The 27,500-nt window shown below is 56.4% G+C and overlaps 1 long non-coding RNA gene across 1 annotated transcript; it reads right to left on the bottom strand.

Moving 5' to 3' along the window:
* Nucleotides 1-11,453: 11,453 nt before the first annotated feature.
* On the bottom strand, nt 11,454-17,403 carry LOC147098081 (uncharacterized). Its single transcript, XR_015074264.1, has 2 exons — nt 12,793-17,403; nt 11,454-11,903 (listed from the first exon to the last, which is right to left on the bottom strand). It is a non-coding gene; the product is annotated as an uncharacterized LOC147098081 (long non-coding RNA).
* Between the last annotated feature and the right edge of the window lie 10,097 nt (nt 17,404-27,500).

Genomic DNA, 27,500 nt, shown 5'->3' with positions numbered 1-27,500 from the left:
GCACATCCCTCACTCTACCATTACCACCAAGCCAGGGGACCAACCCTGGTTCAATAAGGAGTGTAGAAGAGCATGCCAGGAGCAGCACCAGGCGTACCTAAAAATGAGGTGCCAACCTGGGGAAGTTGCAACACAGGACTACATGCATGCTAAAAAGCAGAAGCAGCATGCTATAGACAAGGTTAAGCGATCCCACAATCAACGGATCAGATCAAAGCTCTGCAGTCCTGCCACATCCAGTCGTGAATGGTGGTGGACCATTAAACAACTAACGGGAGGAGGAGGCTCCATGAATATCCCCATCCTCAATGATGGTGGAGCCCAGCACGTGAGTGCAAAAGGCAAGGCTGAAGTATTTGCAACCAACTTCAACCAGAAGTGCCGAGTGGATGATCCATATCGGCCTACTCCCGGGGTCCCCACCATCACAGAAGCCAGTCTTCAACCAATTCGATTCACTCCACGTGATATCAAGAAAAGGCTGAGCGCACTGGATACAGCAAAGGCTATGGGCCCCAACAACATCCCAGCTATCGTGCTGAAGACTTGTGTTCCAGAACTAGCTGCACCTCTAGCCAAGCTGTTCCAGTACAGCTACAACACTGGCATCTATCCGACAATGTGGAAAACTGCCCAGATGTGTCCTGTCCACAAAAAGCAGGACAAATCCAACCCGGCCAATTACCGCCCCATCAGTCTACTCTCAATCATCAGCAAAGTGATGGAAGGTGTCATCGACAGTGTTATCAAGCGGCACTTACTCACCAATAACCTGCTCACTGATGCCCAATTTGGGTTCCGCCAAGACCACTCAGCTCCTGACCTCAATACAGCCTTGGTCCAAATATGGACAAAGGAGCTGAATTCCAGAGGTGAGGTGAGAGTTACTGCCCTTGACATCAAGGCAGCATTTGACCGAGTGTGGCTTCAAGGAGCCCTAGTAAAACTGAAGTCAGTGGGAATCAAGGGGAAAACTCTCCACTGGCTGGAGTCATACCTAGCACAAAGGAAAATGGTTGTGGTGGTTGAAGGTCAATCATCACAGCCCCAGGACATCTCTGCAGGAGTTCCTCAGGGCAGTGTCCCAGGACCAACCATCTTCAGCTGCTTCATCAATGACCTTTCCTCCAACATAAGGTTAGAAATGGGGATGTTCGCTGATGACTGCACAGTGTTCAGCGCCATTCACAACTCCTCAGATAATGAAGCAGTCCATGCCCGCATGCAGCAAGACCTGGACGACGTTCAGGCTTGGGCTGATAAGTGGCAGGTAACATTCACGCCACAGAAGTGCCGGGCAATGACTATCTCCAACAAGCGAGAGTCTAACCACCTCCCCTTGACATTCAGCGGCATTACCATCGCCGAATCCCCCACCATCAACATCCTGGGGGTCACCATTGACCAGAAACTTAACTGGACCAGCCACATAAATACTGTGGCAACAAGAGCAGGTCAGAGACTGGGTATTCTGCGGCAAGTGTCTCACCTCCTGACTCCCCAAAGCCTTTCCACCATTTACAAGGCACAAGTAAGGAGTGTGATGGAATACTCTCCACTTGCCTGGATGAGTGCAGCTCCAACAACACTCAAGAAGCACAACAGCATCCAGGACAAAGCAGCCCGCTTGACTGGCACCCCATCCACCACCTTAAACATTCACTCCCTCCACCACCGGCGTACCATGGCTGCAGTGTGTACCGTCTACAAGATGCACTGCAGCAACTCGCCAAGGCTTCTTCAGCAGCACCTCCCAAACCCACGACCTCTACCACCTAGAAGGACAAGGGCAGCAGGCGCATGGGAACACCGCCACCTCCAAGTTCCCCTCCAAGTCACACACCATCCTGACTTAGAAGTCGCTGGGCCAAAATCCTGGAACTCCCTTCCTAACAGCACTGTGGGAGTACCTTCACCACACGGACTGCAGCAGTTCAAGAAGGCTGCTCACCACCACCTTCTCAAAGGCAACTAGGGATGGGCAATAAATGCTGGCTTTGCCAGCGAAGCCCGGATCCCATAAGCGAATTAAAAAAAAACTATTTGCAAGAAATTACATGAATTCTCCACCCCCGCCACAGATATATTCATTTAATTCTTTAGTGATTCCAATCACACCATAGGCTAAACGTCCTCCAGCATTTCCTGGTCGAGAGTGTTGTGTATGTACCTTTAAGGGAATAACTGGTCTCAGACTGCAGTACCGGCAGTGACCACCGCTGTATAAAAGGCCCTAGCAGGCTTCTGTAGTTTCAGTTTCCAGGTTGTCTCCATTCAGTAAAGACTTGTTATAATCAACTCCTGCAGTCCGTGTCTCAATTATACACGGACATAATACTGGCGACAAGTAAGAAACGAACTTACCTGCAACTCGGCAGCACCCACCTCAGATGACGTTATTGAAGGTCGAAGCCAGAAGAAAGAAAAAAAAATAATAATCCAAAGGAACTCGAGAAACGGGCATCGACCGTGGGCAACCGCCCTCCAAATCATCGAATTGAAAAGTGCAGGAGAGACTGTCGAGAGCCAGGCTTGGTTTTCCAGTCTGTGGTTTCCCAGCTAATCGGGCTGGTGGCAGGTAGTGCACTGATCCTTCCTGGGCTGCGGCGGGCTAGAGCTCGATCGGGTGGCTCTGCAACGGGGCCGGGCAGCAAGTCGGGAAGCAAAGAGAGAGAGGGTGGAGCACACAGGGCGCGGCCAGTGCTTCGAAGCCGGGCAGCATTCGGACCTAAGAAGAGGGAGGGAAGTGTCCCAGAGGGTCCACTCCATGACGGGAACGGTTCTTCAATTAACGGAGCAAAAATTGAAGCGCGATAGAAAAATAAAAATACTGCGGAGAGCGGCGTTGGCAGCAGCGATCGGGGAGGCGCGAAGACCATAGGGCGTCGCCATTACAGGATAGTAAAATAAATATAATCGCCAGCAATAGCGTTGGCAGCAGTGGCAGCGGCAGGAAAGCGCGGGAGGCGCCATCTTAACTCGGCGGGGAAGAAGGAAAAGCGCGGGAGGCGCCATTTTGATCCATCGGGGACGAAGGAAAAGCGCAGGAGGCGCCATCTTAGATTTTCAAGATGCCAAAGACTGGCGATATCACTGCCTTCGATAATGCAATAGAAGACTGGACCACGTATGTGGAAAGAGTCGAGGTATATTGCGAGGCAAACGAAATAGCCGATGAGAAAAAGGCATCGGTATTGCTAAATTTAATGGGCGCAAGAACGTACGGCCTATTGCGGGACCTGATTACTCCAGCCAAACCGAAGGCGAAGAGTTTTAACAAAATTGTTGCTATCCTATAGGAACACCTAAATCCTACACCGCTGCTGACAGCAGAAAGATTTAAATTCCACAGGAGAAATCAGCATAAAAATGAGAGCAATGCTGATTACCTTACGGAACTACGCAAGCTATCAAAGCACTGCCAGTTCGGAGCAGGACTGGCAGATACCTTACGGGACAAATTTGTCTGTGGACTCCTGAGTGAAGGAACCCAGAAGAGGTTACTCTCAGAGAAAGAGCTGACGCTAGATAAGGCTTTCAGTGTGGCAGTATCGTACAAAGCAACAGCAAGGGGAGCTGCGGAAATACAACAAAAGCCACAGGAATACGGCACCCACGAAATGACAGGGGGATTTGCAAAATGTTATCGCTGCGGCAGAACAAACCATGACCAGAAGGACTGCTGGTCCAAGGACAAAATATGCAGGCAATGCGGAAAGATGGGACACATTGCACGAGTTTGCAGGTCTGGGAAGAAGACCAACGACAACAAAAAGGCTACTAAGGAACCGTACAGGAAAGTACAAAAGATGACGGACAGTAGTTCCAAAGACCAGATGAGCGATAGTGAATCCGGGAACAAGAGACTAAGCTGTCTCAAACTTCACAACGTAATCGCAAAAGAGGATCACCGAACCATTTGGGTCACCCTCACGACAGCAGGGTCCCAAGTCCAAATGGAATTGGATACAGGATCAGCTCTAACCGTCATGAATTGACGAGACTACGAGCGGCTATTCTCACACATACCCTTGAGAGAGACATCCATTGTCTTGAGGACGTATACGGGGCAAAAAGTATACCCCAGAGGAAAAATAAGGGTGCCTGTCGAATACAACGGCAAGAAAATACGGAAATTGTATCTCTACATTCTGCAAGATGGTGGACCACCGTTATTGGGACGTGAATGGATCAGAAAGATAAGTTTAGACTGGCACTCCATTCAGGCACTGACGGTGGCTGGTAAAAAGGATGACGACGTCACTCCTGGACGATTGTCAACAATCTTAGCTGACGACAAAGAGGTATTTCAACAAGAACTGGGCACTCTTAAAGGCGTAACCGCCTCGATAAAAATAGAGGAGAATGCAATTCCCAAGTTTTTCAAAGCAAGACCGGTACCATATGCAATTCGCCCAGCCGTCGAGGCAGAGCTGGAGAATCTGGAGAATGCAGGCGTGTTATCTAAGGTAGACTGGAGCGAGTGGGCGACACCCATCGTTCCTGTCATGAAGAAAACGTTAAACAATAAGTCTGAGGAGCCAAGGAAGGTTCGCATCTGTGGCGACTTCAAGGTGACAGTGAACCCAGTCCTTCACACAGTACAATATCCTCTTCCAAGGATAGAAGATATCTTCGCCTCACTATCTGGAGGGAAGCATTTTACAAAAATTGACCTAGCACAAGCATATTTGCAGATGGAGGTTGAAGAATCCTCTAGGAAGTATCTCACGATAAACACTCACAAAGGTCTTTACCAGTATAATCGACTGGTATTCGGAGTAGCATCAGCTCCGGCGATATGGCAAAGAGCGATGGAACAAGTCCTGCAAGGGATTCCGGGGACTCAGTGTTACTTGGACGACATCCTAGTGACAGGTGAAGATGACAGTGAACACCTTGCCAACCTAGAGCAGGTGCTCACTAGACTACGTGAACATGGGCTACGAGCCAATCGCCCCAAGTGCGAGTTTTTTAAGAAACGGATATCGTATTGTGGCCACGTGATTGATGAAGAGGGGTTGCATAAGTCCCCTGACAAAATTGAAGCGGTAGTTAAGGCTCCAGCGCCTGAAAATGTGTCGCAACTGAGGTCATTCCTCGGATTGGTGAATTACTACCGTAAGTTTTTGCTGAATTTGTCCACAATTCTGCATCCACTGAACGCCCTACTATGAACGGGAGTAGCATGGAAATGGAGCGGTGAATGTAAGCGGGCCTTTCAGAAGAGTAAGGACCTAATCACTTCAAGAGAAGTATTGGCTCACTACAACCCATCACTACCGATAAGACTGGCGTGTGATGCGTCTCCCTACGGCATTGGGGCGGTACTGTCACATAAATTCCTTGATGGTTCAGAGAGGCCGATAGCTTTTGCGTCACGCTCGTTAACTTCAGCCGAGCGTAACTACGCCCAGATTGACAGAGAGGCCCTCAGCCTGGTGTGGGGGGTGAAGAAGTTCAATCACTACCTGCACGGTCAGAAATTTACTCTACTAATTGATCATCAACCTCTCGTCTCCATTTTCAACCCTCAGAAGGGCGTACCGATAATGACGGCACAACGGCTACAGAGGTGGTCCCTTTTCCTAGGGGCACACCAATATGACATCGAGTACAAAGGAACTAAACAGCATGGGAATGCTGATGGATTGTCGCGGCTACCGTTGCCAACGGTGGAAGAAGAACTGGCAGTGGATCCAGTGGAGTTATTCCACTCGACTATAGTCGAATGTCTCCCTGTGATGAATGCAAACATAGAAAAGGAAACACGAAATGACCCGACACTCTCCTGGGTCTATGATTTAACGGTGAAGGGATGGCCAGCACATGGCGAACCACTGCTGCCAGCATTCTCGCCGAGAAGAGAACAGCTGTCATTGTGCAGAGGAACCTTGATGTGTGGATCCAGAGTAGTAATTCCACCCAAATTGAAGGATAGAGTGCTCAATGAGCTTCATGAGGGTCATCTGGGAGGGGTAAAAATGAAGAACTTAGCCAGAGCATTTGTGTGGTGGCCGGGAATCGATAGAGAAATCGAAGAGATGACCAAGAGCTGTACAGGATGCCAGAAGGTCCAAAACGCCCCACCACAAGCCCCTCTACATCCATGGGAGTGGCCCTCATCTCCATGGCAAAGGGTGCACATTGATTTTGCTGGTCCCTTTATGGACTCGATGTTTTTAATTGCGGTGGATGCACATTCAAAGTGGCCAGAGGTAATAAAAATGTCCTCAACCACCACAGAAAAAACTATCACAGTCTTAGGAACCATATTCGCCAGGAATGGGCTGCCTGAACAGATTTGCTCTGACAATGGACCACAGTTTGTGTCTGAAGAGTTCCGGAGGTTCTTAAAGAACAATAGTGTTAAGCATTACACATCCGCCCCATATCATCCAGCCACTAATGGATTGGCCGAGAGGTTTGTTCAAACATTCAAGAAGGCTATCAAGGCAATGTGTAATGAAGATATACCCCTACAACACAAGGTGGATAACTTCTTGTTTGCCTACCGGAATGCGACACATGCGGTTACCAACCAAACTCCAGCCATGATGTTCTTCAATCGAAGACTACGATGCCGCTTGGATTTGGTTAAGCCAAACGTCAGAAGAGATGTGGAGAACAGGCAGTTTCAGAATATGAATGAAAGGCCGACCAGGAGTTTTAAGATAGGTCAACCAGTTTTGGCCCGGGACTACCGCACAGAGAAATGGCAGCCAGGAACGATCTGTACACGGCAAGGACCTCTCATGTATACCGTGGACGTTGGAGAGAGCATTGTAAGACGCCATGCTGACCAGATTCTAGAGTCACTGGAAAACGTCAACTCCACACCACGATCTGATACACCTGGCGATGAAACCGAAGTACCAATTGCATCTACCGCAGAATCGGTGATATTGGAAGCAGACGAACCAAACAACGACATTGATCCCGACTCAACCTTGCCAGAAGAACCTGATATCCCAAAGAGGCGTTATCCAGACAGAATCAGGAAGCCTCCTCAAAGACTGAACTTATAATTGCTTAACTTCTACCAATGTATCTAGCAAATGTAATTGTAATTAGTTATTATTTAGTTGTTAAATGAATGTTATGTACTGTTTATCTAAAAGGGGAGGAATTGTTGTGTATGTACCTTTAAGGGAATAACTGGTCTCAGACTGCAGTACCGGCAGTGACCACCCCTGTATAAAAGGCCCTAGCAGGCTTCTGTAGTTTTCAGTTTCCAGGTTGTCTCCATTCAGTAAAGACTTGTTATAATCGACTCCTGTAGTCCGTGTCTCAATTATACACGGACATAATAGAGAGCTCTCTTCATTTCTACCTTCGTTCAAGTCAACTTCCTTCTTATGTCAGCTGTGACTCAGTGGGTAGCATCCTCGCCTCTGAGTCGGAAGGTTGTGGGTTCAAGTTCCACGCCAGAGACTTGAACACAAAATTTTAGGCTGACTCTCCGGTGTACTGCTGAGGGAGTGCTGCACTGTCGGAGGTGCTGTCTTTTGGATGAGACGCTAAACTGCTCCCTCAGTACTGTCCCTCCGACAGTGCAGCACTCCCTCAGTACTGCCCCTCCAACAGAGCAGCGCTCCCTCAGTACTGCCCCTCTGACAGTGCAGCGCTCCCTCAGTACTGACAGTGCGGCACTCCCTCAGTACTGCCCCTCCGACAGTGCAGCACTCCCTCAGTACTGCCCCTCCGACAGTGCAGGGCTCCCTCAGTACCGCACCACCGACAGTGCAGCACTCCCTCAGTACTGCCCCTCCGACAGTGCAGTGCTCCCTCAGTACTGACCCTCCGACAGTGCAGCACTCCCTCAGTACTGCCCCTCCGTCGGTGCAGCACACCACCAGTACTGCCCCTCCGACAGTGCAGCGCTCCCTCAGTACTGCCCCTCCGACAGTGCAGTGCTCCCTCAGTACTGCCTTTCCGACAGTGCAGCGCTCCCTCAGTACTGCCCCTCCGACAGTGCAGCACTCCCTCAGTACTGCTCCTCTGACAGTGCGGCGCTCCCTCAGCACTGACCCTCCGACAGTGCAGCACTCCCTCAGTACTGCCCCTCCGATAGTGCGGGGCTCCCTCAGTACTGCCCGTCCGACAGTGCGGCACTCCCTCAGTACTGCCCCTCCGACAGTGCGGCGCTCCCTCAGTACTGCCCCTCCGACAGTGCGGCGCTCCCTCAGTACTGCCCCTCCGACAGTGCGGCGCTCCCTCAGTACTGCCCCTCCGACAGTGCGGCGCTCCCTCAGTACTGCCCCTCCGACAATGCAGAGCTCCCTCAGTACTGCCCCTCCGACAGTGCGGCGCTCCCTCAGTACTGCCCCTCCGACAATGCAGAGCTCCCTCAGTACTGCCCCTCCGACAATGCAGCACTCCCTCAGTCATTCACTGGGAATGTCAGCCTGGCTTAAGTGCTCAAGTATCTGGAATGGGACTTGAATCCACGACCTTCTGATTTCGATGCAGGTGTGCAACCATCGGTCCAAGGCTCATACTTAAATACCATATTTTCCTGTTATTCTCACTTTATGGAAGCTGCTGTTAACTCTTAAGTTATCCATCACCTTGAAAGTTCTGACCTAAGCCATGATACCCAATATGGCATTTGGTTTGGCCATTACCCTGTGATTTTGTAACCTATTTTAGGCAGTTACCGAACTCTGATCTTGTGCACTTTGGAGATATGAAAAGTAATGGTAATTTGCCAAAGTCTTTGAGAGAGTCCCGTATCTTGCAATGCTAAACAAGTCACCACCAACTTACATTTCTATGGTGCTCAAGCACAGTGAGAGATCTAAGCCTTTTGCAGAGCAGTAGTCATCGAGAATCGGGAGAGAGCAGATAAGGAGGGCGTGAAAGATTGGCAAAACAGGAGGCTTTTTAGAAGGAGCAAGAGAATGGGAGCACTGCAGCTTAAGGAGCGGCCATCAATGGTGGGGTGGAGAATGAGAAGCAGTCAAAGGAGTGAAGGGTATATGCAAGGAGGAGCAAGACCAGAGAGATTTGAAGGCGAGTACAATAATTTGGAAGTTGATTTTACAGGGCAAGAGGAGTGACCTCCTCTGTTCTGAAGTCAATTCCCACCTGGTCCCTGGTCACCCCCACCAGCCAAGATACCAGCGATAACCAGATGCAAATTCCTAAATGCAGTGTCAAAACCAAGAGGTACAACCAATATGGTGGCTGTGCTGAGGCCCTTTCTGGTACGTACCCACAGAGAGTGCGCATCCCTGCACTTCATGAATCTGGTGAGTTTTGCAGGGTTGAAGTTTAACAGCCCGGGTGCATCACCTGTTCAAGTGTACAGGCCTACTGTGCAAGAACCTAGGTTGCTGTCTGGGACATCATTATACCTCCATACTGTATTCGCTGCTCACGATGCGGTCTCCTCTCCATTGGGGAGACCAAACGCAGATTGGGTGACCGCTTTGCGGAACACCTCCGTTCAGTCTGTAAGCGTGACTTTGAGCTTCCAGTCGCTTGTCACTTTAATTTCCACTGATGGGTGAGACTAGAACTAGAGGGCATAATCTTAGAATAAGGGGCTGCCCTTTCAAAACTGAGATGAGGAGAAACTTCTTCACTCAGAGGGTAGTAAATCTATGGAATTTGCTACCTCAGAGAGCTGTGGAAGCTGCGACATTAAATAAATTTAAAACGGAGATAGACAGTTTCCTAGCTGATAAGGGAATTAGGGGTTACGGGAAGAGGGCAGGGAAGTGGACGTGAGCCTAGGTTCGGATCAGCCATGATCCTATTGAATGGCGGAGCAGGCTCGAGGGGCCGTATGGCCTACTCTTGCTCCTATTTCTTATGTTATGTTCTCCGCTTCACTCCCACTCTGACCTCACTGTCCTCGGCCTTTTACACTGTTCCAATGAAGCTCAACGTAAGCTCGAGGAACAGCACCTCATCTTTCGATTAGCACTTTACAGCCTTCTGGACTCAACATCGAGTTCAACAATTTCAGATAATAATCCCTGCTCCCATTTTTCATGCTGTGTGATTTTGCCATTCCCATTTGCAACATTTTCACAGTATGTTCTTTCAATTCCCCCCCCCCCCCAACTGTCTCTGCACCTGCTTAATATGTTACTTTTCCAGCTTTTTCCAGTTCTGAAACGTTAACTCTGTTTCTCTCTCCACGGGTGCTGCCCGGCCTGCCGAGTATTTCCAGCATTTTCTGTTGTTATTTCATTATACCTCCCACCAGTGGACAACTGGGTGATGCAGTGGGTTAGACTCTGGCTTTTCACCTTGAAGACCTGGTCTCAAATCCAGCCCAGGCCTGATGCCATGATGGTGCTCTCTGCCTGATGATGCGGGCAGGGTTCAAATGTAAAATGAGTTTGGCAGTCTCAATCCAGTTGCTGGTGGGAATGGACCCTCAGCACACAACTGGTAACCTCACTCGAAGAGGCAATATGATGGCCGGTGTGCAGAATAGAAAAGTGTTGTACTGGTGTAATAAGGGGTACACTCTGAGCTAGAGGTAGGGCATATGGAGCTTTGCTCTGTATCTCACCTGGAACTGCTCACTGTTCACACTGGGTGCTCGAAATGGAAAGTGTTCTGTTCCAATCATTAAGAGCCCTTACAATGAGCCTTTCTGGTCAAGAACCTAGTGTTTGAACTAATAAGAGGATTTGATAGGGTAGAAACTATTTCCTCTGATGTCAGCTGTGGCTGGGTTGGTAACACTCTCACCTCTGAGCCATGAAGGTCGTGGGTCCAAGTCCCACTCCAGGGACCAGAGCACAAAAATCTAGGCCGACGCTCCAGTGCAGTACTGGGGGAGTGCTGCACTGTCAGAGCTACCGTCTTTCAGATGAGATGTTAAACCGAGGCCCCGTCTGCTCGCTCAGGTGGATGTAAAAGATCCCAGGGCACTATTTCAAAACAAGAGCAGGGGAGTTATCCCTGGTGTCCGGGCCAGTACTTACCCCTCAATCAACATCACAAACAGATCATCTGATCATTATCACTTTGTCGTTAGTGGGAGCTTGCTGTGCGCAAATTGGCTGCCGAGTTTCCTACATTACAACAGTGACTACACTTCAAAAGTACTTCATTGGCTGAAAAGCGCCTTGGGATGTCCGGTGGTTGTGAAAGGCGCTATATAAATGCAAGTTCCCCCCCCCCCCCCCCTCCCTTTCTGGGGTTTGGAGGGTGTCCAGAACAAGGGGGCACAACCTTAAAACTAGAGCTAGGCCGTTCAGAGGTGATGTCAGGCGTTAGCGATTTTAAAATGGTTTAAAGCTAAGAAAATAGTCGCGGTATCCCAGCTGGCATATGCTCATTCCGAACACTTACTCCCCAACATGGTTCAGTTAGATTATTAAGCAGAACTCAAAATATGTGCAAGACACAGATCATAGGCCAATCGCAAGGCATCTGAGCAAAACTGCGCGAGGTGGCGAGGAAATGACAAAAATCAAGAAACCAAATGGCCATACTTGGTTTATTGATGTGCAAAACGACAATAATTTGGCCAAATAAGGTTAAGAGAGGTCAAAGTGCAGTGAGATTTAACAAAAAAAAGCATCGACAGGCATCTTACTTCATCTCCCGTGTTTCGATAGGTTAGGTGCAGCAGTGCAGGATTTTAAATAAAGGCAGTCCCCGCTTTCTGTACAAGAGAGTGTTTGGAACTGACAACATATTAAGTAGTATTTTAGAATAATTACATTCAAATCAAAAACTCCTCAATCAACAAAGAAAGTGCGGCCGGTTCGGAAGTGTGAGATCTGCAGAGTCCTCGGCCTGTGGTACTGAAGACAGTGACATCGTGGTTAGTGGTTTCTATGGAAACCAAAGACGCTCAGAAGACAAGGCACCAATCACCGGAGGTCCAGCATTGTAACGCTCGTCTCCGTTACAGAAACATGTGAGCACGCCTGAAAAACACAGGTGGAGAGAGATTAATGAAAGTGGTTATACGCAATGCAACTTGTTAGGACATTGGTCAGCGATCGGCAGTAATCCCTCCGGCTGAAAGGACACAATATAACGCAGGCAAATTCCGGCCCATGACCAGTGCCCGTGCTCTCTGAGCACTGAGGGCAGCAGTCAGCCGACATTAGTGAATCCCCAGAGTTAACTGAAGTCAGAGTCCCTGGCACCACACAGTGCCAGTGTGGGTTCCCGGTCACCTGACTGGGTATGGGGGGTCTCGGAGGGCCACTGCGGGGGGAGGGTCGTGGAGGCCCACGGGGGTGGGGGCCTTCCCTGCTTTACTTGTGGTGTCAGGAGCACGGACTGACGTTACCGTACAACCAGAGCAGATCTTTGCCTTTATTAAATGTCTCGCTTAGTCAGATCATTTCTGGACCTTATTTGCCTGATGCTGTGCTCCATTGAAAGCAGGAAAACGCTCATAAGATCTGGGCTGAACAAATGAAGCGAATGTTCAGTACGCTGTCGACTAATCTAACCCATTCCTGTACAGAGGATGGAGACAGTCTGTAACGTTGATCACATCAGGTCCATTGCAAGGAGCAAAGAACCCTTTGCTGGGAAGAGTGGGCTGGTGCGATGGTTTTGGTTCAATGACGCGGGAGTCGGAGACTGCTATCCTGCCCAGCTGCAACTCTACGGTATTTTCAAGTGTATGTTTGAACGTTTACCGGAAACTATCAAGCGATGCTGAATATCTACCGCGTACGGAGGGTGAGGAATAAAGAACCATTGAGTAGTCAATTACTGCCTTGGATAATCACAAGTTTTCTGTTGCAAAAAATACTTTTGTTTCCTTTCAGAAAGCTGCACGCAGCAAGCGCCACTTACGTTGAAGAGAGGCGGGTCCTTGGGATGTGGGTGGAAGCCTTTCTGCTTGCAGGAGGAAATCTCGGCCATCCCATGGTCCGTCAGTCTGAAAAAGCCCGACCTAAACAAAAAGAGAAATCGGTCAGAGCACAGGGATAAAAAAAACACCAAAAACTGTCAGCGAGCCTTCCAGTCTCTCAGAGCTCTTCAGTGCTACAGGAAAATCTGCACCGAATGTTGCCCAAGTAGAAATAGTTCGATAATTAAGACTGTAGCTTCGCTCGGAGTCTGCACGCAACCAAACAGTGCAGCAGGGAGCCAGTCAGATTACTCGAGCTTAGCCTCACCTCGTCATTATACCATTCACTTCTTTCACACCTTGTTAATGGCCTGAACTATGGCTCTTGACCCTTCACCTCGGGCTCTTATAGCCGAGTCATTGATGTGAAAACGGTCCACATTGACATTCGAAGCTGGAGGATCCATAGCTTCAAAACACTTCAGGAAATTTGAGTTTAATAGGGACCGATTGCATTTACTGATGATAGTACAGGAAACTCTCGATTTACCGGCACCTAAATAACCGGAAATCTCTCTTAACCGGCAAAATTCAGGAGTAGGTTCAGGTAAGTTTTACTTCATATTAGTGGCCGTGTAACCAGGGTTCCTGCACCTGTGGCCGTGTACGGGGCTCTCGTACCTTGGTAAGTATACCTCTCTGTAATCCGGACTTTTTGATCAACCGACACCACGCCGGTCCCGGATAAAAAAAAGTTTCCTGTAATGTACAGGGCCTTGGTGAGACCGCACCTTGAGTAGTGTGCGCAGTTTTGGTCGCCTTACCTGAGGAAGGATGTTCTTGCCATGGAAGGAGTGCAGCGAAGATTCACCAGGCTAATACCTGGGATGGCAGGAATGATGTATGAGGAGAGATTTTTTTTTTTTTTTTTAATTCATTGATGGGATGTGGGCGTCGCTGGCTAGGCCTGCATTTAGTGCCCATCCCTAATTGCCCTTGAGAAGATGGTGGTGAGCCGCCTTCTTGAACCGCTGCAGTCCATATGGTGTAGGTACACCCACAATGCTGTTAGGAAGGGAGTTCCAGGATTTTGACCCAGCGACAGTGAAGGAACGGCGATACAGGTCCAAGTCAGGATGGTGTGTGGCTTGGAGGGGAACTTGTAGGTGGTGATGTTCCCATGCGTCTGCTGCCCTTGTCCTTCTAAGTGGTAGAGGTCGTGGGTTTGGAAGGTGCTGTTGAAGGAGCTTTGGCGAGTTGCTGCAGTGCATCTTGTAGATGGTACACACTGCAGCCACAGTGCGCCGGTGGTGGAGGAAGTGAATGTTGAAGGTGGTGGATGGAGTGCCAATCAAGCGGGCTGCTTTGTCCTGAATGGTGTCGAGCTTCTTGAGTGTTGTTGGAGCTGCATTCATCCAGGCAAGTGGAGAGTATTCCATCACACTCCTGACTTGTGCCTTGTAGATGGTGGAAAGGCTTTGGGGAGTCAGGAGGTGAGACACTCGCCGCAGAATTCCCAGCCTCTGGCCTGCTCTTGTAGCCACAGTATTTATATGGCTAGTCCAGTTCAGTTTCTGATCAATGGTAACCCCCAGGATGTTGATAGTGGGGGATTCAGCGATGGTAATGCCATTGAATGTCAAGGGGATATGGTTAGAGTCTCGCTTGTTGGAGATGGTCATTGCCTAGAACTTGTGTGGTGCGAATGTTACTTGCCACTTGTCAGCCCAAGTCTGAATGTTGTCCAGGTCTTGCTGCATATGGACACGGACTGCATCAGTATCTGACGAGTCTCGCATGGTGAACAGTGTGCAATCATCAGCGAACATCCCCACTTCTGACCTTATGATGGAGGGAAGGTCATTGATGAAACAGCTGAAGATGGTTGGGCCTAGGACACTGCCCTGAGGAACTCCTGCAGTGATGTCATGTGATTGAGATGAATGACCTCCAACAACCACAGCCAACTTCCTTTGTGCTAGGTATGATTCCAACCAATGGAGAGTTTTCGATTGGGCTTATACTCACTGGAGTTTAGAAGATTGAGAGGGGATCTCATCGAAACCTATAAAATTCTGTCAGGCCTGGACAGACTAGATGCAGGAAGGATGTTTATGATGGTCGGGGAGTCCAGAACCAGGGGTCACAGTCTAAGGATAAGGGGTAAGCCATTTAGGACTGAAATGAGGAGGAATTTCTTCACCCAGAGAGTGGTGAACCTGTGGAATTCTCTGCCACAGAGGCCGATAGAGACCAATTCATTAAATATATTCAAGAAAGAGTTGGATATATTTCTTAAGGCTAAAGGGATCAAGGGATATGGGGAGAAGGCAGGGACAGGGTACTGAATTTGGATGATCAGCCATGATCTCGTTGAATGGCGGAGCAGGCTCGAGGGGCCGAATGGCCTACTCCTGCTCCTATCTTCTATGTTTCTATGTACATTCTGCTCTGCGTTACACTGCATGCAGAAGGCTGTACAGCAAATCCAAGAGCACATTGCCACCAGAGCCTGCTCCAGTGCTTGAAGAACTCTACTGCTGCCCTTGGCAGTACCTCGTGGACGGGACAGGACTGGATCAGATAAATGTTATTGGTTGCAATGTTCCTGCTAACGCGAGCTCTTTATAGCCAAGTGTCTAACTGTAAATCCGGCTGAAGTTCAAGCTTCTCCCGCAGGTTGACTCCTAATCACTGCCGCCACAAACCCATAGACACGTCGCACTCAATAACTCACCTTCAGGCTAGCTCCCTCCAGGGTTAAATCTCCACCCTTCCTATCCCACAACAGCTAGTAAATGGCTGCACACCAAGTGACGTCACAACCAGGGACTGGTGCGGAATTCAGACCCTGACGATAGCGCCTTTAATTTCAAAGTCTTTGCGAGAGTTTGGCCCACACTGGCGATGGAGGTTTAACATGGCGATGGAGGTTTCACAGAGACCTGGCTGAACAACGGCATCCCTGACACCACCATCCAACTAGAAGGACGCACGGTCTTCCGCGCCGACAAGGGAGGCGGTTTGTGCATTTACACTAACAATGCCTGGTGCACTAACACTGACATAATCGATAGATCCTGCTCGGCTGATTTGGAATTCCTCATGGTAAGGTGCAGACCCTTCTACCTGCCTCGGGAATTCACGGCTGTTATCATCACTGCGGTCTACATCCCACCACACGCTAATGCCAAACTAGCACTGAAGGACCTCTACAGGGCCATCAGCGAACAACAAACTGCGCACCCAGACGGAGCTTTTATCGTCGCGGGGGACTTCAATCACATAAACCTAAAAACTGTACTACCGAAATTCCACCAGAATGTTTCCTGCCCCACAAGAGGGGAGAACACTCTGGATCAAGTCTACACAAGCATTGTAGACGCTTATAAGGCCATTCCCTGCCCCCACCTTGGGAAGTCTGACCACCTCTCCCTGTTTCTAGCCCCGGCATACAAACCGCTCATCAAAAGAGGGAGAACATCAGTGAGATCAGTGAAAGTATGGCCAGAGGGGGCAGTATCGGAGCTTCAGGATTGCTTCGAACGCACTGATTGGGGCATGTTTGCCCATAATGACATCGAGGAATACGCATCCACAGTGCTATTCTACATTAACAGCTGTGGCGAGGTCGTCACGACCCATAAAAATATCAGGACATACCCCAACCAGAAACCCTGGATGAACGGAGAGGTCCGCTCACTGTTGAAAGCACGCGACGCAGCATTTAAATCTGGCGACGCGGCGGCTTACAGTGCAGCTAGGACCAACCTAAAGAAGGGGATCAGGACTGCCAAAAGGAAACAGACACTGCGGATAGAGGATCATTTCCGCAACAACTCGGACCCCCGGCGCACATGGCAAGGCATCCAGTCCATCACTGACAACAAGGGCAAAAACACCAGCCCCCCGGTTAGCGATGCCTCGCTTCCGGAGGAGCTTAACAACTTCTACGCTCGCTTCGACAGGGACAACAGGGAGCTGGCTACCAAAGCCTTGCCACCCCCGGAAGACCAGGTGCTCACTCGGTCGACCTCTGACGTAAGGGTTGTTCTACGCGGAGTGAACACACGAAAGGCTGCTGGACCGGATAGCATCCCTGGACGGGTACTCAAGGAATGTGCTGATCAGCTGGCTGATGTCTTCACCGCCATCTTCAATCTGTCATTGGCCCAGGCAGTAGTCCCTACATGCTTCAAGACCGCTACCATTATTCCTGTGCCAAAACAAACGGCTGTGACGTGCCTGAACGACTATCGACCTGTCGCACTCACACCCATCATAATGAAGTGTTTCGAGAGACTGGTCCTGGCTCACATCAAAGCCAGTGTTCCCGCCTCTCTTGACCGACACCAGTTTGCCTATCGTGCAAACAGATCAACGGAGGATGCAATCACAACTGCTCTACACTCGGCACTGAATCACTTAGATGGTAAGGAGACCTACATCAGAATGCTGTTCATAGACTACAGCTCAGCATTCAACACTATCGTCCCCAACAAGCTGGCCACCAAACTCCAAACTCTTGGCCTGAACACTTCCCTCTGCAACTGGACCCTGGACTTCCTAACAAACAGACCCCAGTCTGTCAAATTAGGTAACCACACCTCCACCCCCCCTGACCCTGAACACGGGGGCCCCACAAGGATGTGTGCTGAGCCCCCTCCTCTACTCCCTCTTCACCCACGACTGTGTGGCTGTTCATGGTTCCAACACCATCATCAAGTTTGCGGATGATACCACGGTAGTAGGCCCGATCACCAACAACGATGAGTCAGCCTACAGGGAGGAGGTCCAGCATCTCGTGAAGTGGTGCGCCGATAACAACCTGGCCCTTAACATCAAGAAAACCAAAGAAATCATTGTGGACTTCAGGAAGTCTAAAGGCGGAAGTCACACCCCCATCCACATCAATGGGGCTGTGGTGGAAAGGGTGGACAGCTTTAAGTTCCTCGGAGTCCACATCACGGAAGACCTCTCCTGGTCCCTCAATACCTCCTCTCTGGTGAAGAAGGCCCAGCAGCGCCTATATTTCCTAAGGAGGCTGAAGGGATGTAACCTGTCACCCCTGATCCTCTCTAACTTTTACCGCTGCACAATAGAGAGCATCCTGACGAACTGTATCACAGTGTGGTATGGCAGCTGTAGGTACTATGACCGGAAAGCCCTGCAGCGGGTAGTCAAAACTGCCCAACGCATTACCGGCACCCGGCTACCGACCATAGAGCACATATACCAGAAACGCTGTTTACGGAGGTCACGGTCCATCATCAAAGACCCTACCCACCCCAGCCACAGTCTGTTCGCCCTCCTGCCATCTGGGAGACGCTACAGATGCATTCGCACCCGTACGACCAGATTTAGGAACAGCTTCTTTCCCAGGGCTGTCATCCTACTGAACATCTGCCAATGCACTTTATTATGGTTATGTTTATGTTAATACAGCTGGGGGAGCCCGGCTTTGCCAGGGCTGTTTTGGACCGGGCGGTTTAAATCGAGTGACAGGCTTTGGACCCTGTCTGTGTCCCTCTGTGAATCTGCTGCCGGGCAACATTTTAAATTGAGTCCCAGGCTTTTGGGCCCTGTCTGTGTCCCTTTGTGAATCTGCTGCCGGGCAACATTTCTACCTTTTAATACCTTGAAAGATTTAAGTGAAAGTACTTATAAAACGTTTTTGGTAAATCTTATGTTATTTTTAAAAGAGATACTAACTTTTTCAAAGCTGGATGATCAAAGTAGTTTGAGCTGGAAGCTGAAGTAATGGCAGTGAAACAATGGCTGCCACATGCCCAAGATGAAAACGATTAGTCCCGCCCACACACACACACACCGATTGGCCAACCATCAGGGGACCGTACTGTAGGATTGGTCAATCGTGACGGCACAGAATTGGTCGAACCTTGACGTCAGTCAATCAATGCTAAGTAGCAGATAATGAGTTTAATTTTGCAGGTTTTTTGCATAAGGCGCGAACAATTTTGGTCCGACCGAAAAGTAAATACGCTTACGACCGTCCCGGAAGCGTAAGCTTTCTTCGAAGGTAACGCGCGTGTAGGTAGGCTCTATAACTCTCGAGCGCATAGCCAGAAAGACGCACACGTGAAGACAGACAGAAGGACAGACAGATCGATTCCTTTATATATAGATAAGATAAGATAGACTAGCTGAAGTGCCTGGCGATGCCGAGGGTCTTTTGAGGGCATGTTGTTGTTGAAGAGCGAGCGACCGTGGGGGGGGGGGGGGGGACGGGACACCGAGCGACCGGGGGGTGGTTGGGGGGGGGGGGGGGGTGGAGAGCGAGCGACCGGGGGGGGTAACTTGGCCCGATGGGCCCCTGCGAAGGAAGAAGGTAAGCTCTCCCTCCCTGTCTCACCCCCTCACTCTTTCCCTCCCCCCCACTCTCCCCTCCCCCCCCACCCCCTCTCTCTCCCCTCCCCCCACCCCCTCTCTCTCGCCCCTCCCCGACCCCCCCTCGCCCCTCCCCCACCCCCCCTCTCGCCCCTCCCCCACCCCCCCTCTCGCCCCTCCCCCACCCCCCCTCTCTCGCCCCTCCCCCACCCCCCCTCTCTCGCCCCTCCCCCACCCCCCTCTCTCGCCCCTCCCCCACCCCCCTCTCTCGCCCCTCCCCCACCCCCCTCCCTCCCGCCCCCCCCCACCCCCTCTCTCCCCTCCCCTCCCCCCCACCCCCTCTCCCCCCGCCCCCTCTCCCCTCGCCCCCCCACCCCCTCTCTCCCCTCGCCCCCCCCTCCCCCCACCCTCTCTCCCCTCCCCCCCACCCCTCCCCCCACCCCCTCTCTCCCTCTCTCCCCCTCTCCCCTCCCCCCCACCCCCTCTCCCCTCCCCCCATCCCCTCTCCCCCACCCCCTCTCCCCCCTCCCCCTCTATCCCCTCCCCCCACCCCCTCTCCCCTCCCCCCACCCCCTCCCCTCCCCCCACCCTCCCGCTCCTCCCCCACCCTCCCTCTCTCCCCTCCCCCTCTCTCCCCTCCCCCTCTCTCCCCTCCCCCCCACCCCCACCCTCTCCCCGCCCCCTCTCCCCTCCCCCTCGCCCCCTCTCCCCTCCCCCTCGCCCCCCCACCCCCTCGCCCCCCCTCCCCTCCCCCCACCCCCTCTCCCCACCCTCTCTCCCCTCCCCCTCCCCCCCACCCCCTCTCCCCCCCACCCCCTCTCCCCCCGCCCCCTCTCTCCCCTCGCCCCCCCACCCCCTCTCCCCTCCCTCCCCTCCCCCCACCCCCTCTCTCCCCTCCCCCCACCCTCTCCCCACCCTCTCTCCCCTCCCCCCACACCCTCCCCCCCACCCCCTCTCTCCCCTCCCCCCCACCCCCTCTCCCCTCCCCCATCCCCTCTCTCCCCACCCTCTCTCCCCTCCCCCTCCCCCCCACCCCCTCTCCCCCCGCCCCCTCTCTCCCCTCGCCCCCCCACCCTCTCCCCTCGCCCCCCCGCCCCTCCCCCACCCCCTCTCTCCCCTCCCCCCACCCCCTCTCTCCCCACCCTCTCTCCCCTCCCCCCCACACCCTCCCCCCCACCCCCTCCCCCCACCCCCTCTCTCCCTCTCTCCCCTCCCCCCCACCCCCTCTCCCCTCCCCCATCCCCTCTCCCCTCCCCCCCACCCCCTCTCCCCCACCCCCTCTCCCCCCTCCCCCTCTATCCCCTCCCCCCACCCCCTCTCTCCCCTCCCCCCCACCCTCTCGCTCTCCCCTCCCCCCACCCTCCCTCTCTCCCCTCCCCCCACCCTCCCTCTCTCCCCTCCCCCTACCCCCTCCCCCTCTCTCCCCTCCCCCCCACCCCCTCTCCCCGCCCCCCACCCTCTCCCCGCCCCCCACCCCCCCCTCTCCCCCCCCTCTCCCCTCCCCCCCACCCCCTCTCCCCGCCCCCCACCCCCTCTCCCCGCCCCCCACCCCCTCTCCCCGCCCCCACCCCCTCTCCCCGCCTCCTCTCTCCTCCCCCCCACCCCCTCTCCCCTCCCCCTCTCCCCCCCACCCCCTCTCTCCCCTCCCCCCCTCTCTCCCCTCCCCCCCTCTCTCCCCTCCCCCCCACCCCTCTCCCCCCCACCCCCTCTCCCCCCACCCCCTCTCCCCCCACCCCCTCACCCCCTCTCTCCCCTACCCCCTCTCCCCCCCACCCCCCTCTCCCCCCTCCCCCTCTCTCCCACCCTCTCCCCTCCCCCCCACCCTCTCCCCTCCCCCCCACCCTCTCCCCGCCCTCTCTCTCCTCCCCCCGCCCTCCTCTCTCCTCTCCCCTCCCCCCCACCCCCTCTCCCCTCCCCCCCACCCCCTCTCCCCCACCCCCTCTCCCCTCCCCCACCCCCTCTCTCCCCTCCCCCCACCCTCTCTCTTCCCTCCCCCCACCCTCTCTCTTCCCTCCCCCCACCCTCTCTCTTCCCTCCCCCCACCCTCTCTTCCCTCCCCCCACCCTCTCTCTTCCCTCCCCCCACCCTCTCGCTTCCCTCCCCCCACCCTCTCTCTCTTCCCTCCCCCCACCCTCTCTCTCTTCCCTCCCCCCACCCTCTCTTCCCTCCCCCCACCCTCTCTCTCTTCCCTCCCCCCACCCTCTCTCTCTTCCCTCCCCCCACCCTCTCTCTTCCTTCCCACCACCCTCTCTCTCTTCCCTCCCCCCACCCTCTCTCTCTTCCCTCCCCCCACCCTCTCTCTCTTCCCTCCCCCCACCCTCTCTCTCTTCCCTCCCCCCACCCTCTCTCTCTTCCCTCCCCCCACCCTCTCTCTTCCCTCCCCCCACCCTCTCTCTTCCCTCCCCCCACCCTCTCTCTTCCCTCCCCCCACCCTCTCTCTCTTCCCTCCCCCCACCCTCTCTCTCTTTCCCTCCCCCCACCCTCTCTCTCTTCCCTCCCCCCACCCTCTCTCTCTTCCCTCCCCCCACCCTCTCTCTCTTCCCTCCCCCCACCCTCTCTCTTCCCTCCCCCCACCCTCTCTCTCTTCCCTCCCCCCACCCTCTCTCTCTTCCCTCCCCCCACCCTCTCTCTCTTCCCTCCCCCCACCCTCTCTCTCTTCCCTCCCCCCACCCTCTCTCTCTTCCCTCCCCCCACCCTCTCTCTCTTCCCTCCCCCACCCTCTCTCTCTTCCCTCCCCCCACCCTCTCTCTCTTCCCTCCCCCACCCTCTCTCTCTTCCCTCCCCCCACCCTCTCTCTCTTCCCTCCCCCCACCCTCTCTCTCTTCCCTCCCCCCACCCTCTCTCTCTTCCCTCCCCCCACCCTCTCTCTCTTCCCTCTCCCTCCTTGCCCCTCTCCCTCCCTGCCCCTCTCCCTCTCCTCCCTCCCTATTTCTCTGTCTCTCTGACTTCTGTTCCCCTCTGTCGCTCTCAGTTTTTCTTCTGCCGTGTTGCCCGATTTGCTACTCCAGGCCCCGCCGTCCGCCCGCTCTCCGGGGCAAGGTAAGAGCCGGGCTCCGGCCCCACACCGTCAGGGATCAGCACCCGAGGAACCCGCCCGCCGCCCAACGTGAACGAAGACCCTCCTTACTTGTCACGGAGTTGAAGTCTCCGAATGCGGCGTGCGCCGGGCCTCTTCCCCCCCGCATTCAGGAGGCGCGGGGAAGAGAGAGAGAGACAGACAGACTGGGGTGGGTGGGGGGGGGGGGGGGGGGGGGGGGGGGGGGGGGGGAGTTAGACGCCGCCGCGCACCTGCTCCGCGGAGCTCCGTGCCGCCACCGCCGCACCAGCCTTTACTAAGATGGCGGCGGTAGCGGCGCTCGGCTGAGGCCCGCCCCTCCAGCCTTCACAAAGATGGCGGCGATCGGGGGCCGCTTGTTGACTGGGGCCGGGAGGTGCCTAGCTCGGGCGTGGGTGCGGAGGAGAGGCCGAGGCTTCGAGGCCTACCTGGAAAAACGGGGAAAGGTAGGAAAATTAATGAGATTAGATAAGTTAATTACTTTCTAAATCTTTTTTTTTTTAAACAAACAATGTGTTTTAAAAGCAACGTTTTTTTTAAAGACGCAGAAAGCGGGAAAAAGGAAAAGTTTGGAATCAAGATGGCGGCGACTCACCTCAGTTCAGAACGATAAGGCCCGCCCACACACGCACCGATTGGTTGACCGTCAGGTCACCAAAGCGTAGGATTGGTCAATCGTCCCGTCACTCGACCGTAGGAGGGCCCGGCCGCACGCGCCAGCAACCCGGCGTACGATTGGTCGACCTCGAGGTCACTCTGTCGCTAATGAGCGGATAATGAGATGCTAATGAGCGGAATGTTGAAGGTTTTTCGGATACCGCGGGCGCAATTTTTGTCCGGCCGAAACGTAAATACGCTTACCATCGTTTTGGAACGGTGAGCTTTCTTTCGAGGTAACGCACGCGTAGGTACGCTCTGTAACTTTCGAGCGCAAGGACGGACGGACAGACAGACGGACAGACGGAACGATCCGTTATAGAATATACTACAAGCCAAATGTATGTTGAATGTTTAAATGTCTTAATCTAAATGTACACTCTCAGGAGCCGCAAGCCTACATTTCGTTGTACTGCACTTGTGCACTAACAATGACAATAAAAGTTGATTTGATTTGATTTTGATTTGATTGATTTTATGAACAGAAGTGGAGTGTGTTACTGTTTGGGGCTTTTTGACTCTTAGGCCACATTCCGTATTTAGATCACTCTGGTAGGCCAGTCCAGCTTCCTCTGGTTTTCAAAGTATCTTCACTCACCTTGATATCTGGGTAGATTTTCAATAAAGTGCCCAGGATAATGAATGATCTGATCTTTCTCTTTGGCAACTATCCATATCGTTTCTCTCGTCTTTCAAAGTGTCCTGGGCAATATTTATCCCTCAAACAACATCACCATAATGTAGATTAGCCGATCCTTCACCTCACTGCTCTTTGTGGATTCTGTTGTGAGCAATATTGCTGCCACATTTTCTCGCATTAGTGACTGCACTTTACAGTAATTCACTAGAAGCAACTCCTGAAACAACGATCAGGCAACGATACAAATCCCACCCCATCTAGAGCCATCCTTCGTTCCTTAACTTGTCCTATTACCATCTCGTCTCGTCTTGAGTATCTCTTAATGTCTCTTCACCCCCCGCAGACCTTCCCTTTTGTTCTTTCATCCCCTCCCCCATTTCCCAGCCCCCACACTGGCCTTTTAATCTGTTTCCTTTCCTGCTTTTTTCTCAGTTCTGAAGAAGGGTTTCGACCTGAAACGTTGATTCTGTTTCTCTCTCCACGGATGTTGCCCTGGCCTGCTGAGTTTTTCCAGCGTTTTCTGTTATTTCGGATTTCCAGCATCCGCAGTATTTTGCGATTGTATACAAATCCCAGTCTGTTTTTAGTGACAGGCGGCCGATGGCAGCCCCCAAATACTCACACTCCGCCCCGGACCCTCGCCCCGTCTCTCCCCCCCCCGCCCCCGGACCCTCGCCCCGTTCCCCCCCCCCGCCCCCGCACCCTCGCCCCGTCTCTCCCCACCCCCCCGGACCCTCGCCCCGTCTCCCCCCCCCCGCCCCCGGACCCTCGCCCCGTCTCCCCCCCCCCACCCCCGCCCCGGACCCTCGCCCCGTTCCCCCCCCCCCCCGCCCCCGGACCCTCGCCCCGTCTCTCCCCACCCCCCCCCGGACCCTCGCCCCGTCTCTCCCCACACCCCCCGGACCCTCGCCCCGTCTCCACCCCCCCCCGGACCCTCGCCCCGTCTCCACCCCCCCCCGGACCCTCGCCCCGTCTCTCCCCACCCCCCCCGGACCCTCGCCCCCGTCTCCACCCCCCCCCCGGACCCTCGCCCCGTCTCTCCCCACCCCCCCGGACCCTCGCCCCCGTCTCCACCCCCTCCCGGACCCTCGCCCCGTCTCTCCCCACCCCCCCCGGACCCTCGCCCCGTCTCCCCCACCCCGGACCCTCGCCCGTCTCTCCCCCCCACCCCGGATCCTCGCCCCGTCTCTCCCCCCCCCCGGACCCTCGCCCCGTTCCCCCCCCCGCCCCCGGACCCTCGCCCCGTCTCTCCCACCCCCCCCGGACCCTCGCCCCGTCTCTCCCCACCCCCCCCGGACCCTCGCCCCGTCTCCACCTCCCCCGGACCCTCGCCCCGTCTCCACCCCCCCCCGGACCCTCGCCCCGTCTCCACCCCCCCCCGGACCCTCGCCCCGTCTCTCCCCACCCCCCCCGGACCCTCGCCCCGTCTCTCCCCAGCCCCCCCGGACCCTCGCCCCCGTCTCCACCCCCCCCCGGACCCTCGCCCCGTCTCTCCCCACCCCCCCCCGGACCCTCGCCCCCGTCTCCACCCCCCCCCGGACCCTCGCCCCGTCTCTCCCCACCCCCCCAGACCCTCGCCCCGTCTCTCCCCCCCACCCCGGACCCTCTCCCCGTCTCTCCCCCCCCCGGACCCTCGCCCCGTTCCCCCCCCCCCGGACCCTCGCCCCGTCTCTCCCCACCCCCCCCGGACCCTCGCCCCGTCTCTCCCCACCCCCCCGGACCCTCGCCCCGTCTCCACCCCCCCCGGACCCTCGCCCCGTCTCCACCCCCCCCGGACCCTCGCCCCGTCTCCACCCCCCCCCGGACCCTCGCCCCGTCTCTCCCCACCCCCCCCGGACCCTCGCCCCGTATCCACCCCCCCCCGGACCCTCGCCCCGTCTCCACCCCCCCCCGGACCCTCGCCCCGTCTCCACCCCCCCCCCCGGACCCTCGCCCCGTCTCCCCCCCCCCGGACCCTCGCCCCGTCTCTCCCCCCCACCCCGGACCCTCGCCCCGTCTCCACCCCCCCGGACCCTCGCCCCGTATCCACCCCCCCCCGGACCCTCGCCCCGTCTCCACCCCCCCCCGGACCCTCGCCCCGTCTCCACCCCCCCCCCCGGACCCTCGCCCCGTCTCCCCCCCCCGGACCCTCGCCCTGTCTCTCCCCCCCACCCCGGACCCTCGCCCCGTCTCTCCCCCCCCCCGGACCCTCGCCCCGTCTCTCCCCCCCACCCCGGACCCTCGCCCCGTCTCCACCCCCCCCCGGACCCTCGCCCCGTCTCTCCCCACCCCCCCCGGACCCTCGCCCCCGTCTCCACCCCCCCCCGGACCCTCGCCCCGTCTCTCCCCACCCCCCCCGGACCCTCGCCCCGTCTCTCCCCCCCCCGGACCCTCGCCCCGTCTCTCCCCCCCACCCCGGACCCTCGCCCCGTCTCTCCCCACCCCCCCCCGGACCCTCGCCCCGTCTCTCCCCACCCCCCCCCGGACCCTCGCCCCGTCTCTCCCCACCCCCCCCGGACCCTCGCCCCGTCTCTCACCCCTCCCCCGGACCCTCGCCCCGTCTCCCCCCACACCCCCCGGACCATCGCCTTGTCTCCCCTCCCCCCGGACCCTCGCCCCGTATCTCCCCACCCCCCCCGGACCCTCGCCCCGTCTCTCCCCACCCCCCCCGGACCCTCGCCCCGTCTCCCCCCCACACCCCCCGGACCTTCGCCTTGTCTCCCCTCCCCCCGGACCCTCGCCCCGTCTCTCCCCACCCCCCCCCGGACCCTCGCCCCGTCTCTCCCCACCCCCCCCGGACCCTCGCCCCGTCTCCCCCCCCCGGACCCTCGCCCCGTCTCCCCCCCCCCCCCAGACCCTCGCCCCGTCTCTCCCCACCACCCCCCGGACCCTCGCCCCGTCTCTCACCCCTCCCCCGGACCCTCGCCCCGTCTCCCCCCCCACGCACCCCGGACCCTCGCCTTGTCTCCCCTCCCCCGGACCCTCGCCCCCTCCCCCCGTCTCCCCCCCCCACCCGGACCCTCGCCCTGTCCCCACCACCCGGACCCTCGCCCTGTCCCCACCACCCGGACCCTCGCCCCGTTCCCCCCCCCCCCCGGACCCTCGCCCCGTCCCCCCCACCCCCCGCCCCCGGACCCTCGCCCCGTCTCTCCCCACCCCCCCAGACCCTCGCCCGTCTCTCACCACCCCCCCCGGACCCTCGCCCCGTCTCCACCCCCCCCCGGACCCTCGCCCCGTCCCCACCCCCCCCCGGACCCTCGCCCCGTCTCTCCCCACCCCCCCCGGACCCTCGCCCCGTCTCCACCCCCCCCCGGACCCTCGCCCCGTCTCTCCCCCCCCCCCCGGACCCTCGCCCCGTCTCTCCCCCCCCCCGGACCCTCGCCCCGTCTCTCCCCCCCCCCGGACCCTCGCCCCGTCTCTCCCCCCCCCCGGACCCTCGCCCCGTCTTTCCCCCCCCCTGGACCCTCGCCCCGTCTCTCCCCCCCCCCCCCCCGGACCCTCGCCCCGTCTCTCCCCACCCCCCCCGGACCCTCGCCCCGTCTCTCCCCACCCCCCCCGACCCTCGCCCCGTCTCTCCCCACCCCCCCCGGACCCTCGCCCCGTCTCTCACCACCCCCCCCGGACCCTCGCCCCGTCTCCACCCCCCCCCGGACCCTCGCCCCGTCTCCACCCCCCCCCGGACCCTCGCCCCGTCTCTCCCCCCCCCCGGACCCTCGCCCCGTCTCTCCCCCCCCCGGACCCTCGCCCCGTCTCTCCCCCCCACCGGACCCTCGCCCCGTCTCTCCCCCCCCCCCCGGACCCTCGCCCCGTCTCTCCCCCCCCCCTCGGACCCTCGCCCCGTCTCTCCCCCCCCCCCGGACCCTCGCCCCGTCTCTCCCCACCCCCCGGACCCTCGCCCCGTCTCTCCCCCCCCCCCGGACCCTCGCCCCGTCTCTCCCCCCCCCCCCCGGACCCTCGCCCCGTCTCTCCCCCCGACCCTCGCCCCGTCTCTCCCCACCCCCCGGACCCTCGCCCCGTCTCTCCCCACCCCC

Source organism: Somniosus microcephalus, chromosome 30 (assembly GCF_052327205.1).
Source record: "Somniosus microcephalus isolate GS21.2 chromosome 30, FLI_Smic_1.0, whole genome shotgun sequence".
Taxonomy (NCBI): Eukaryota; Metazoa; Chordata; class Chondrichthyes; order Squaliformes; family Somniosidae; genus Somniosus; species Somniosus microcephalus.
The sequence above is the reverse complement of the archived record's forward strand: the minus strand, read 5'-3'. Positions and strand labels throughout refer to the sequence as shown.